A 13,259-nucleotide genomic window follows, 5' to 3' on the forward strand; every position below is an offset into this window, starting at 1 on the left:
CATGTGCAAAGGATCAGTAAATACACTGTCCCCTGAGGGCCTCAGTATTTTTTAGAGAACAATGGTGAACATTGGGTAAGATTTTAACATAATAGCCAAAGCTTATAACATCTTACAAAGCACTGTTCAGTTCGTCACTGGAAAAAAAACAATCATGTGGGACACCTGCATACCTACCAAGACATGGTTATCCAACTAAACGGGGACTAAACAAAGGAGTCAGGAGGCCCATGGTAAAATGCTGGAAGAAATGCAGAAATCCAGAGTTCAGGTTTGATTATCTGTTGACAGGACAGCTATTAATCATGTACTGAATAGACCTGGCTTTATAGAAGGGTGTCCTAAAGAAAGCCATGGTTGATCTAAAGTCTCGTAAAGATCAGGAAAAATGGAACTTCTTGGCCTACATGCAAAATTTCCCATGGTGAAACATTGAGGAGACACTACTATGCAGGAAATAGTGACAGAAGCAGTACAAAATGAATGTGAAGATGCCCAGAGATAAATATGTATTATAGCTGAAACTGGAGTAAAAGTTTTCCATACAACAAAACAACAACCAGAGCTACGTTAGAAAAGTTTAGCTCAAAACACATTTATGTGTCAGACTTGCCCAGTAAAAGTCCAAAATTAAATCCAGCTGAAAATCTGAAATAATGTGTGGTGACAATGTTATGGTCTCAATTCAACTAACTGAGTTAAGCTACTTTTCAAAGAGGAATTGGTATAAATTTAGGGCTTCATTATGCAAATCTTGTAGAGACATAAGAACTGCAGCTGTAGTTATAGTGAAAGCTTCTTTTAATAACCCAGAGTACTGAATGTAAATGTAACATTGAAAAGAATGTAAGATTTTAGTTCCATTAATTGTCTGTGACTTTGCATTGGTCTACATCACATAAACTTGCAATAAAATAAATTAAATTCTGTGATCGTAACATGACAGACTGAAGCAATTCAATACGTATGAATAACTTTGCATGGGACTTTGCATCTTTCAAAACTGCCCTGCCATTCTTTGGTGTTTTCTCTCATTATGGTTGGTCACTAGAGCAGGAAACAATTTCAAACTCAGAAATTGAATCCACATTAGCATATCTGACAGCAATCCTCCTCACCTAATGTCAAGGACCAGTGGAGTCATGTAGGAGGCAATGTGTGTGTGGCAAAAATGTGGTCTATCTCTTGTCAGTCCTGTGATTCATGCATTTGTGAGTAAGTGATTAGGTTGTATGTCAGACACTGGGACTTGTCTGTCTCTGTGAGTAATCACTATTTTTGAAGTGTGTTTCCCCTGAGGCAGGTGCAGACACAAGAAGGCTTTTGATCGTCAGTTCTTGTCATGTGTGGCTTATTGTGCCTGTCTGTGTTTCAGACAGACAACTCAGTATAAAGAAGATAAAACATGCTGGATTATGTTGTTTAAAGGAGTACATGGCCATCTTTAAGCCAATTTTAAACATGGCTTAAAGATCATATGAAACACTGAACAAATTACATTAGTTGATTAATTTATCGTTGTGTGGAATACATTTGTTTCCATGTCAACAGGCAGAGTTAGGGGTAAATTGAAAGCGTCTGCTCTAGGCATCTTGGTAGGTCCTCTCATACTTTCAGTCAAAAGTCCCAGACAGGTCGGCACTGCCAGAGAACATGTAGAGTAATTAAGCAAATCTATCATGCTGTTTGGGCACGTCTTACTTTCTTTGTTTAAAAAAAACAAAAACAAAAGAAAAGAAACCTTTGGGATAATTTTGTATTGTAAAAGCCAAAGGTTGAGGTTTTCTGTGGAAAAGTGCAAATTGCTTAATCTGTGCTCATAGGTCAATGCCCCAATTACTAACAGGAATCTCACAAAAGCTTCGTTTGGTTCTGGTTTCCTGTTTAACTGTGACACCATCCTGGAGGGGGATATAATCAGAGTTAAGGCTCCCAGTGGCTTCATGTGTGTCCTGATGGTAGATGGTCCACAGGGTGCCTGTCTTTGAGTGTTTATTCCTGTCTCTCTCCTGGAAAAAGGTATTGGCTAAACTTTTGCTGCAACTAACATTATGTGCTCTCTCTGGCCTATAAACCTGAAAACTGGCTCAGAGCTTGTCTGTTCAGCTGTATTTCTCTCCTAGATGAAGTCACAAAAGGAGCAATTACTTCCATTAACTCTTTATATTTCCTCAAACGTACTTCTAGATCAGATGTTATGAATTGGACCAATACAAGTAAACTCTATACACAGTTCCCACAAGTCTGAACCGGAAGTGATTCACACCATCTTAGTAGGCAAGTGCATGTGCATTGCATAGCGAACCCGTGGCTTTGAGACCAACAAAAACAAAATATGTGAACAGTGTACAAGAGAAAGAAATCTGAACAAGATTGCTACTGTCAACTCATATGAAAGGGAGAAAGACAATATGTCAGATGATGTGGACAAGCTCCCATTACAACATACAGTAGTTAACTACCTAGTGAACAGAGTATGTACACCATGGAGGAGCTTCGGAGTCTGAAGTCCATGGACGCATACAATGTTTAAACAGACATGCAAAGGACATACAAACTCTTTGTGTGATGTTCTGGTGACCAGTCTTCTTTATCAGGTTGTTGGTCCCCTTATTTCCCCAGCTTTGATATCACTTTTTGGTACATTTAGAAGGGTGCCAAATTCTGCTAGAAAATAAAATCAATATCTTCTTAAAGCTTACCAGCAAAACAAAGCATCAAGCTCTCTAAAATCTCCTGGTAGTGTTGAAAACATAATTCACCAACACCAGTAGATATCATGGCAACCCTTATCATCATTGAATGTGGAAACACTGGATTTCAAGCAACATGCCTGTGCCCCTCCACTCTTTCTCCAGACTCTGTGATCTTTTAAAATAAAATGCAAACTACCGTACCTTAATCTGACAAGAGAACTTTGCACCACACAATAGACCGTCTCTTTTACTCAGTCTGGTTCTGCAGTGGCTTGACACAAGGAATGCAACATTTGTAGACCATGCTCAGGATTCCCATGTGTCTAGCAGTTTTTGGTGCACTGACTCCCACCTCAACCAGAATGGACAATCCTCTCAAGACTGCAGTTATCACTGTTCCTGGTGCATCTTTTCCTGTCACACATAGTATTTTCACTCTTGGATACAACACACTGTAAAAAACTTTCTTTTTCAACAGTGACCTTGTGTAACTTCCTCTCCTTGTGGAGAGTGTCAGTGATGGTCTCCTGGACATCTGTCCATGATTCCCCAGGATTGTGTAGCCTACTGACCCAGACACAGAGACCAGGTAGAGCCTCAGGAAACCTCTGTGTTTTACATTAATTGGGTGATTAAGGTGTGACAGAATGAGTTTCTAAAATGTAACATTTTTACAATAATGTACTTGAATATAATATTCAGCATTGACTAAATTTGGGATTTTGATCATCTGTAAGCCATAATCATCAACATTTTATGAAATAAAGGGTCGAAATTTGTCATACCATGTAACAAATTAGTCATTTTTGACATCTTCATATCTAATTTCCCTCAAATCATTAACAATCAGGCTACATTCCCATCTTTTTCTAGTTTTTCTGTTATTTCTGCTATTATTCAGAGGACTTCATAATTACAAGCAAGTTTGAAAACTATGCTTTATTGTCCAGATGTTTTCAATGGGGAAAATATAGCAAAATAGTTTTTGTTAGAACTTGTGTTTAAGGACTGCTTACACATCTTGTGAAGCTCTACAGGGTCAGGAAATCTTCATCTTAGGCTGCCATTAAAATATTATTTAAGGACAGAGACGGATACTGCGACATCATTAGTTTGGATTAAGAAGCTTTTGTTCCCAAGCTTTATTTCTCACATTTGGATCAAAGCTCTCTTTGTCTGTCTTTATGTCCCTGGATAAGGACAAAACCAACAATGCTTTAAGTCTGCCTTTTATTGAGACAGGAAAGCAGTTTTTACAAACACATCTCTCTGTATACAAGTGCATGTTGACTTTGTTTCTTGTTGTTTGACATTTCTGTGCTGCATACCAGCATGGTGGTGAGAGGACAGATGAATGTGTGTTTATCTGATGTCCACGGAGCCAAACCTGTGCACACAATCTCAATGTTGTGTGAAAACACCTCTGAATACAATTTGTGATCAACTGATATTCTGATTTAATTAAGTTTAAACATGCTTTAGGTCCTATACCTCTCAGGCAATTACTTCCCAGTGATTTGTTTCCAGCATATTGAGAGATGGCGGTGACAGACGTGCACACTCAACTTTGTCATTAAAATCCCAAACAATGCTCCTATTGATCTTAACAGACAGATTCTTCTGATATTCCTGGAGCTTTGAGTTTGCAAACAGATGCACAAAGCAGAGCTGACTCCAGACAATCTGTCAACACTACTTTCTGTTTATACATAACAATCCTTGGCGGTCTGTGGAAAAGCAAAGCAACAATTAAAACGGTCAACAAAAACTGTCATCAACCTATGTCACCAAATGGTGGCCTGCTGTATCTTATTTCATCACTGTCACATATTCATACACCTGACCTTTTCACATCTTTCTACATTTTAACCAAAAACTAGGCCGTTCTGAATAGTGACAGCTTCTTCACACTTCTTAATTACATATTACTTTGTGTTGGTCTTTCACATACAAGCAAGTAAAATACATGAAGGTTTGTTATTGTAATGTGACAGCATGTGAAAAAGCATAAGTTGTGTTAATGCTTTTCCAAGATAACCTTTGAGGTTCTAAGTCACATAGTATGGATGGCTTGTTTTAAAATGCTCTTTTATGTTACCTAAAAAGAACAACAAAAGTTTAGTGATATGAAATCTTTTCATAGTTGTTTGGACACAACAGATTTTAAATTTCAGTGTTCTCCTTAAATTGTACCCACAACCACTTTCATAAAACATTTCCAGAAGATGCTTAAGTAACAGATTATTGCAGATTTTATATGCATATCGCACTGGTTGATATTTCAAAATGCCCTGCAATTTTAGTAAATTAAAGTTAAAGAATTTGTGTGTAAAAAAAACTAGGATTGTGGATTACTCAGACAGCTTTTTTATAATACTAATAGTTGTTGAAATTATTTCTTGTTCTTCAAGAAACTTTTTTAGCAGATTTATTGGCTGAGTAAGCAAGTCTCAACTGAAAGAAATGACTCAGAAATGCACAGTTTGACACACAGGAGCGATATTATTGTGGCATAGGCAAGGATATCCAAGAAAGCAGTCAGAAAGCATCATTCTTTTTCCTGCCATAACCATTTCTGGAGCTGTTTTAGATTTAGTGTTGTGGTTAATTGGCCTCTTAAGCTATGACCTCATAGTACTTTGGGGAAAACAAGCAGATGACGATGATGGTACTTTGATGAGGCAGAAAAATTTTGGTTTTGGCTGCAGGTGATGCTAATGCATGTTAGGCACCCATACAAGGCTGTTAAAAACCATGGTCTGAATCTGACTTGGTTGAAGGCAGCATGTTAAAAAAAAAAAACCCTTTTGTACTGACGTGCTTCACCAATGGAGCAACAATTTATGAAACATGTCTACCATTTCAAAGCTGTTGTTATTGTTTGTTTTGTTTTTGACCTTGTTTTATGAATGTATCTTTATGGTATAAAATGTAACCATATTTTCCAGGAAAAATGTTGTCATTTGACAAAATACCTCAATTTCAACGCAGCTGGCACAAACACCATAAGTGAAGCATTTACAGGCATTGACATCCATGTAAGAAGACTTAATATATCTCAGAAGAGCTATCAATAGCATGCTATCCTAGTCCACTGTGTATTGCAAGGCTGTCAGAGAGAATTGATTTTTTTTTTTCAGACTTGAATATTAGATTTACTTCTCAGGTCATTTTAGAACACCAAAAATGTGTTGCTTTAAATACATTTTTTTCCAGCAATACACACATTCAGTCTGATTGTTGTTAGACTTAATGTGAAACCCAGAAATGCAGCTTAGTGGTTTTTATAGAAGCATACACAAAATCCTTTAATTGCAGGTTAATTATGCAATTAGATGCACCTCAGAGGAGTTCAGGTATTCCAAAAACCCCTTTATCCTCATTAATTCATGTCTTTAAACTGTAAACATCTACCAGTAAAATGAAGTAGCCCCTGAAGTTGCTTAAAGATTTTTTAAAATAAGTTCTTGAGGGAGATCAATATTGTTCGAAATATATATATATTATAAATTTCAATTCAGAAATACTTGAATTGATCTCAAAGGACATTTTAATTCTCTGGAGAAATCTTTCTTTGAACAAGGAAAGGAAGGTAAAACTCTACGACCTGCAGTGTCGGGAAAATTCCTGCTTATAAAGGTTGATGCTGCTTGTTTATGAGTGTAAATTCCACCAAGGAAGGTAACAGTTCCTGCTGTGGCTCAGACATGACTGAATAGGAGGTCTGGACAGCTTATTAAGTGCTTACCTTTGAGTGTATCACTTTTTCCAACAGGCCTACCACAGACACCCACCCTCACTTTAATAAAAGTAAGCAAACCTTCCACCAAGGTAACAGTGAGCAGCCTAAATGTGAAGGATTCCAGACATTAGACTGGAAGAGTACAACCAACCCACTCAAGAAAATGGTACTGAGACTTCATAAAGTAGACCAACACAAGATAATGCGGAACAAAATAATTATATATGATTTTCAAAAGAAAATTATACAAATAAAAGTCTGAAAACTGTAGCGTACATTTGTATTACTGTGAAAGCCTTATACAATCTTCAGGAGGCGAAGAGTTACTCTGGAGGAGCTGCAGAGAAGTCAGGTGTAAAATCTATGGATATGACCACTGTTTGTTATGCACTTCACAAACTTGGCCTGTATAAGAGCGTGGAAAGTCACATTTCCATTCCAATCCTTGTTATGTTTAGAAAGTTGTAACTAATATGCATCAAACAAAAGAAGAGCTGAAAATGGCTTAAGAGCATTATTTATTTATTTTTTAATTAAGTGATTTACCCACACATGCATAGAATAAATAAATATAACTTCCCTCAAATATACACTAGCTTATTAACCACAGGAATTCAACATTATAGTAAATTAATTAATTAATTTAATTAAACGGCACTAAACTCAAAACTAGTTGAATAAGTTCAAACAAGATCACCCTTTCACTCTGTCATTTTAATTCAGTACATCTCAGCCTCCTATAAGTGGACTGCTTTTTTTTGCAAGTAAAAGATTTTAGTTTTTATTCATACCCAACATTGACGAGTTTTACTTTGCTACCGTGTCCCACTCTTAACATCCCTGTCAAATTTTCTACATAGTTCCATCGTACTTGAGTACTTGAGCAAACAGTTCAAATCTAGATGTTTAAAGCAGGTAAAAATATGGCACAAATAACTTGAAGCTGTAATTGCGGTGAAAGGTGTTGACTCAATGGAGCTCAATACAAATGTACACCAGATGTTTATTTGTAAAACATTTTAAAACCCATATATTATTTTAGTTTTCTACTTTGCGTTAGTCTATCACATACAATCCCAATAAAGTCTAGTGAAGTTTGTGGTTGCAATATCACAAAATATAAAACAGTCCTTGGGATATAAGTACTTTTGCAAGTTACTATAGCTATTTGTTTGAGAGTGTAAATTTGTGACTCAGATTTTCCCTTTTCCCTTAACAACTGATACGAAGGAATGTGTTCAGAGGCACACTTCATCTATCTGGCTGCTCTCTGTGTTTTACAGGGAGATTCGGTTAGTATCCTTTTTCCTCTTTTGGACCTCAGATTTCCATGGAGCCACAGCATTGATATTGTATTATATTGCTTATTTGTTGAGGCCATGTGTATACATTCAGGGCAGCACAAGTTTCCTGTTAACATTGGAGGCTGAACTTGTTTCCAAAAATTACAACTTCACAGGCCAGTTCCAAGGTCCAGACCACTAGCTTGTCTAAATACCTGCCAGCAGTAACTTTGTCTATTCCAGATCTCACCATAAATGTCAGCCAAACAATGAGGGAACTTCTGCATTAAATCAGAATGGGGCTAATAGGACCTAAATGTTCGTACCATTTGATGCAAAATGCACCAAACATGCCAACTGGAAACGTTGCAAATTAATTTCTGAGTTAGAACAACGTGAAAAATGCATGCACGTTTTCTGTGAGTCAACAAGGGGCTTAAATCAGGTGAACAATTTTCAAAAAGAAACATATGTTACAAATCTGGCCTGCATTTTCCACTGGAGAGTTTACCTTTGCTGATTGAGGCAGTCAAACATAAGCATTTACTATATGTTTGGTCTGCATCGCTGTGTTGCTGCTCATGGGGAAAAAGTGAAATAGCCCTCTTGGATCTTTGCAGAGCTGCTCTGATTGTGCGCACAAAGCCTCTCAGAAATTGGGAGAGGTAAACAGAGGCCAGGAAGTGCTGTGACCTGTCAAACAGTTTGGTGTATGATTGAAGACAATCATGAGCTCAAACATAAACATCCCTGTAGGCCTTCACAGGCACTCAGCCCCCACCAGCTGGGCTGACTGCAGAGCAGAAGGGGTGGCTTCATAGCTTGCCCATACCACTGGAGGTAATGTGAAATTTCTGTTTAGAGATGAGCTTATACTAAGGTTTTTTACAACTATTCTTTTCTACTACAAAAATTGCATTTTTGTTCCCGATGGAGGTTTGACTCCATAGAGGAGGCAGAAATTTGGCAAAATCAAGTTGGTTTCTTAATGCTCCAAGTGTTGGATGCAGCTCAGATTTCTGTCAGGTTATATTTTACAAGGAATCTTTAGATCCCTAAAATGGGTTTCTACACATAACATTCTTGGAGCAAGGCAACAGTGCTAACAACTTTGCCACAGTGCAGCACACAAAGGTACTGAAACTAAATCTTACACAAATTTTGCTTCAAAAAACCTTTTTACCTATCTATAATTAATATATTATCTAAAAAGGTACTTATCTTGAGGGTTTACATACAGGTCACCAGAATAATTTTTTTTACCCTATCTTCTATGGCTGAGGCCAGTCACCCTTCTGAAATACGCTCATTTCAGGAAGCCGATATTCCAGATCTGTCTTTTGGTCACAGGGATACTAAGCAATAGTTTGGCTTTTGCTTGAAAATAAGAATAAAGAAGCTTTTAATCCTTTTACCTCATTTCTACTGTTAAATGCAGTGGAGATTCTGTAGTAATGTGGGCTTGATATCCCCGCCTTGACTGACAACCCAGACAGGAATGTGGAGAGTGTTTCTGAAACTCTGAAGAACACAGGAGGTTCAAAATAAGTCAGCTTATGAAAAGGTCAAGGTTGTTTCCCTGAATTCTTGTTTATTCCAGAAATATCTCAGAGAGCGTAAAAAACAAGACAGTAGAATACAACATAAGTGGGCGTGGATAGTTGAGAGTGGCTTGAATTGCAAAATCAGTTTGCTTTACAAATATGGTGAACGTTTGATCTGCCTGAATGAAGAAAACAGCTTGTAGATTAAATGATTACCACATAACTCTGACAAGGAGTTGATGCCTTACAACAGTGGATAAGTGTTTCTGAGCTTGAAAGAAGTAGTTGTCACTTGTGTAGTTCAAATTTATACTTATGTTTGATAGAGATTTCCTCAGTACCTGCAACACATTTTGTTCCTCAGAGATGAGGAAAAATAGTCAAACTGTCCATCAGTCCATGTCCTATAGAACATACACACTTGTGCTTCCAGACTTGCAGGAGGGCTGGTGCCTGTTTCCAGCAGTCAATGGGCAAAACTATGCCAGAAAATCCCAGGGGAACACAGAGACACATAGGACAAAAAAGCATAAAAGCACTATCACTCTTATGTTTTTTTAACTTTAGGAGGAAGATGCGGTACCCAGAGAGAACCCATGCATGCTAACTTTATGATGAAAGACTAGGCTAGTATTTCAACCAAAGAAAGAAAGCAACAGAAGAAAAAGTGAATTTATTTGGCAGGTGTTTTTACACCCCCTGTAATGCTCTATGGACTTCATATGCCTAGCTAGACTAATAACATTATTTTGAAATTGCTCAGTATTTTCCTTTAAACCATGAAAAGCACAAAGCAGTAAAAGCATACATGTATGCACATAGATTACTATTTTTAATGTGGTATGGTGATGCATTTCTTAGCATAAGTATTGCTTGGTAAAAACACTGCGCTTCTTTCTATAAATAAAATATATAAGATCACACTTTTGGCACAAATGATCTCTCACTCTTTTTTTTTCCTTCATTGTGTTGTTATTGGGATGAGGGGGAGACAGGAAAAGAGAGAGAGGACATTCTTACTTAATTGGGATCTTGAGCGCATTTGTTTTCAATAAAAATGTGTGCTTTGTTTGCATTCTCTTGCTCACATTTTTCAGCTTTCGGCCTCTCTGTTTCTTTTTCTCTTCACGTCTGGCTTGAGATGATTTACAGCAGACTGATCGCCATCAGACCGCTGATGGTCTGAATGAGTTCACTGGCAAACACTGGCACTCAGAATTTAATTCAAGAATCCATTAAAATATGGATTTTGAATAGTGTTGATGCAGCAACAGGAGGACGCGAGTACAATTTAAAAATTATTCCTGCGAAGCACGTTTTTATATATCGGCCCTTTAAGCATGACAGTGAACAAGATAAAAAAAATCTGAATCGGTTTTTGAAGTTGACATATTGTGTTGCCACAGTTCTGCTTTGAACTATAATCCACCTGCAAATCATAAATAGGCGAATGAACTCAGAGAGGGTTTTTTTTTTCCACTTCTCCTCATGGCAGCTAGCCAGTGGACCAGCCTTGTAGGGTGTGAAGGGCCCCCACCAGAGGTCAAAGAGGGTGATAGGCAGATGAAGTCATTCCTGGATCAATGCCCGACCGACTAATGCTCGTGCTTCCTAATGAAGCACGTCATCTCCTTCCTCCATGCGGCCATGGAAGAGCGCTGGATACCAATCAACAGTCATATTCAAGGAAACTTTCAAAATCTTTGGAGCCAAAAGATACATATTCAGAAATCTGGTTGCAGTTGCAAATACATTGGGTTTTCCTACTAATCTTAGCAGAAAAATACAAAGGTTTGTGTTTGGGTTGTCGTTTCTCTTGAGCTAACACTGCTTCTTGGCAACAAGTCTAATGCAGTTGGAAATCCAATTTATTTGCCACTGAATGGTGCTACATTTGTAAGGAAAACTCATTTGTGGGTAGAGCAGCAGTGCTGAGTATGTGGGTTGTGCCCATAAAAAACTTGCTAAATCCTCTCTGCCGGTGCCAAACACTTTTGGTTGAGGCAGTGTGGGGTGGTATCTCCCTCAGAGGAAAAGCAAGGCTTGTCCTCATTGAAGATGATCTCTGCGTAGGGATTGAAACTCTATCCTCCAAGCTATCAGTGCTTACTTCCACAAAGCGAGGTTTATCATTGATGACCAGTGCCGATGCAATGCCCACAAGGATAAAGCACTGCACCAAGGGAACCAAGAGTATGTAGAGGGTACCAAAAAAAAATCTTGAATTCTTGATGAATTCAATTGTAATGGTTAACTATTAAAACCATAGTCATAATAATCATAATAACAATATACTTATCTGTGTAACACATGACATGATACATAAGCAGTACAAAGCTAACGTACCCAAGAAAAAGATGAATCGAGTGCACCCGATTGGCTCTGGCCCTGGAGACTACATCTAAAATTTGGGAGTGGACAGTTCAGGAGGACTGCCTGCTCAACCCCACCATCGATGCGTCAGCACACATTAAAGATGATGTGATGTTCTGTCTTGAGCCAGAACAGATCACTGGACTAAAATCATGGATTGCTCACTGTCAAGTCTTGGAACATTGGCTGAAACATTGCTATTGCAGGATGATAAATAGAAAATAATAGACTATTTTACAAGTAGAGAATCCAACACCACCGATGTGTTTGGCAGTTTGTTTCCTCCAAAATATTACTGAAATAAATCTATCTGTTCAGGTGAATTACTATTAGGTAAATATTATTTAGTTTACACTGTTCTTGTTAAGTTGCATGTTAAGAATTTTTGTAGAAAAGTCACTGGGTGCTTGTGTTTTGTAGGGTACTGAAGGAGGGGCTCACCCAGGCACAGTTCATGCAATGTGACAATACAGCTAATGTGTAATATTTGACAGTGACTCTTTGTGCTGTATGTTCAGCCAACTATGATATCAGTTAATGGCACAAGATAGTAAGTAACCTTAGGCAATAAGTTCCCTTATTGCCTAAGGTTGGATGAGATTTTAAGAGGTCTAATTATTAATCAATTAGTATTTTTTTTCCTGGCTCAAGTAATTTATATTAGCCCATAACTGTTAATGAAAAAACAAAACAAACCCCCCCCCCAAAAAAAAAATCCTTGTGTTTGGTCAAGGGTGTGTTGGCATCCTATGTGCACACGTGTTTCATTAGTTCACACAGATGCTCGCAATATAATCTCCCAGAGCAATTTTACAGGCATATCTTTACTGCCTTTACACTACAGAGCTCAAAGAAGAGAACCATTTTCCACAATGACCCACGGCACTTTTATTGAGCCCTATGGCGTTGTACTGTCAGGAAAACAACATGTATACGTCTAGCCCACAGATATGGTCCAGGAGTTATGACTCTTGTTTCCAGTAATGTCTTACCCCACAAAGTCAAACTTCAGTTCATTGTCATTAGGGGGCATTGCAGCATAGCTTAGTTTTTGTTGTAAAGCATTCTCCCACTCATGTGTGGGACCATTAAAATATTTTTGTACAGTATACATTTTTATAAAGACACTGATAGGCTTAAAGAAATAAATGGAGAACTGCTTTAGCCAGTTACTTTTAAATTTTGATGTAATTTATGTCAATATTCTCATCAACCTGACCTCAAAATCCAATACAACAGTCTTATAAATAAGAAAACTTTGATAGCTTCAATAAAAAAAAATGCATTTTTATCTGGTTTATTAGAGCTAGTATTTTTTGAGCACTAAATTAAAACTCCCTGGGTGAATCTTATCTTTAGTGTTCGCAAGACGAAAATGCTTAGGAAGTCATGGTTAAGCTTAATTTTCAGACCCATATTCAAACCCCAGATCAGAGATTGTTCTTAGAAGTGAGTGGTTGAGGGAAGTCCACATGACTCCAGAGATGAGTGGCTTGAATGTGGTATAAGACGTGCTGTAGCTTGTAACTTCTCAAAGCAGGTGGCTATTTTTTCCCAGACTTTATACCTGGAGAGCAAAGTAGAGCAGCTAAGCAGAGTCACAGCTGAAGATAGGTGCTGC

The sequence above is a fragment of the Gambusia affinis genome, linkage group LG03, assembly GCF_019740435.1.
Source record: "Gambusia affinis linkage group LG03, SWU_Gaff_1.0, whole genome shotgun sequence".
Taxonomy (NCBI): Eukaryota; Metazoa; Chordata; class Actinopteri; order Cyprinodontiformes; family Poeciliidae; genus Gambusia; species Gambusia affinis.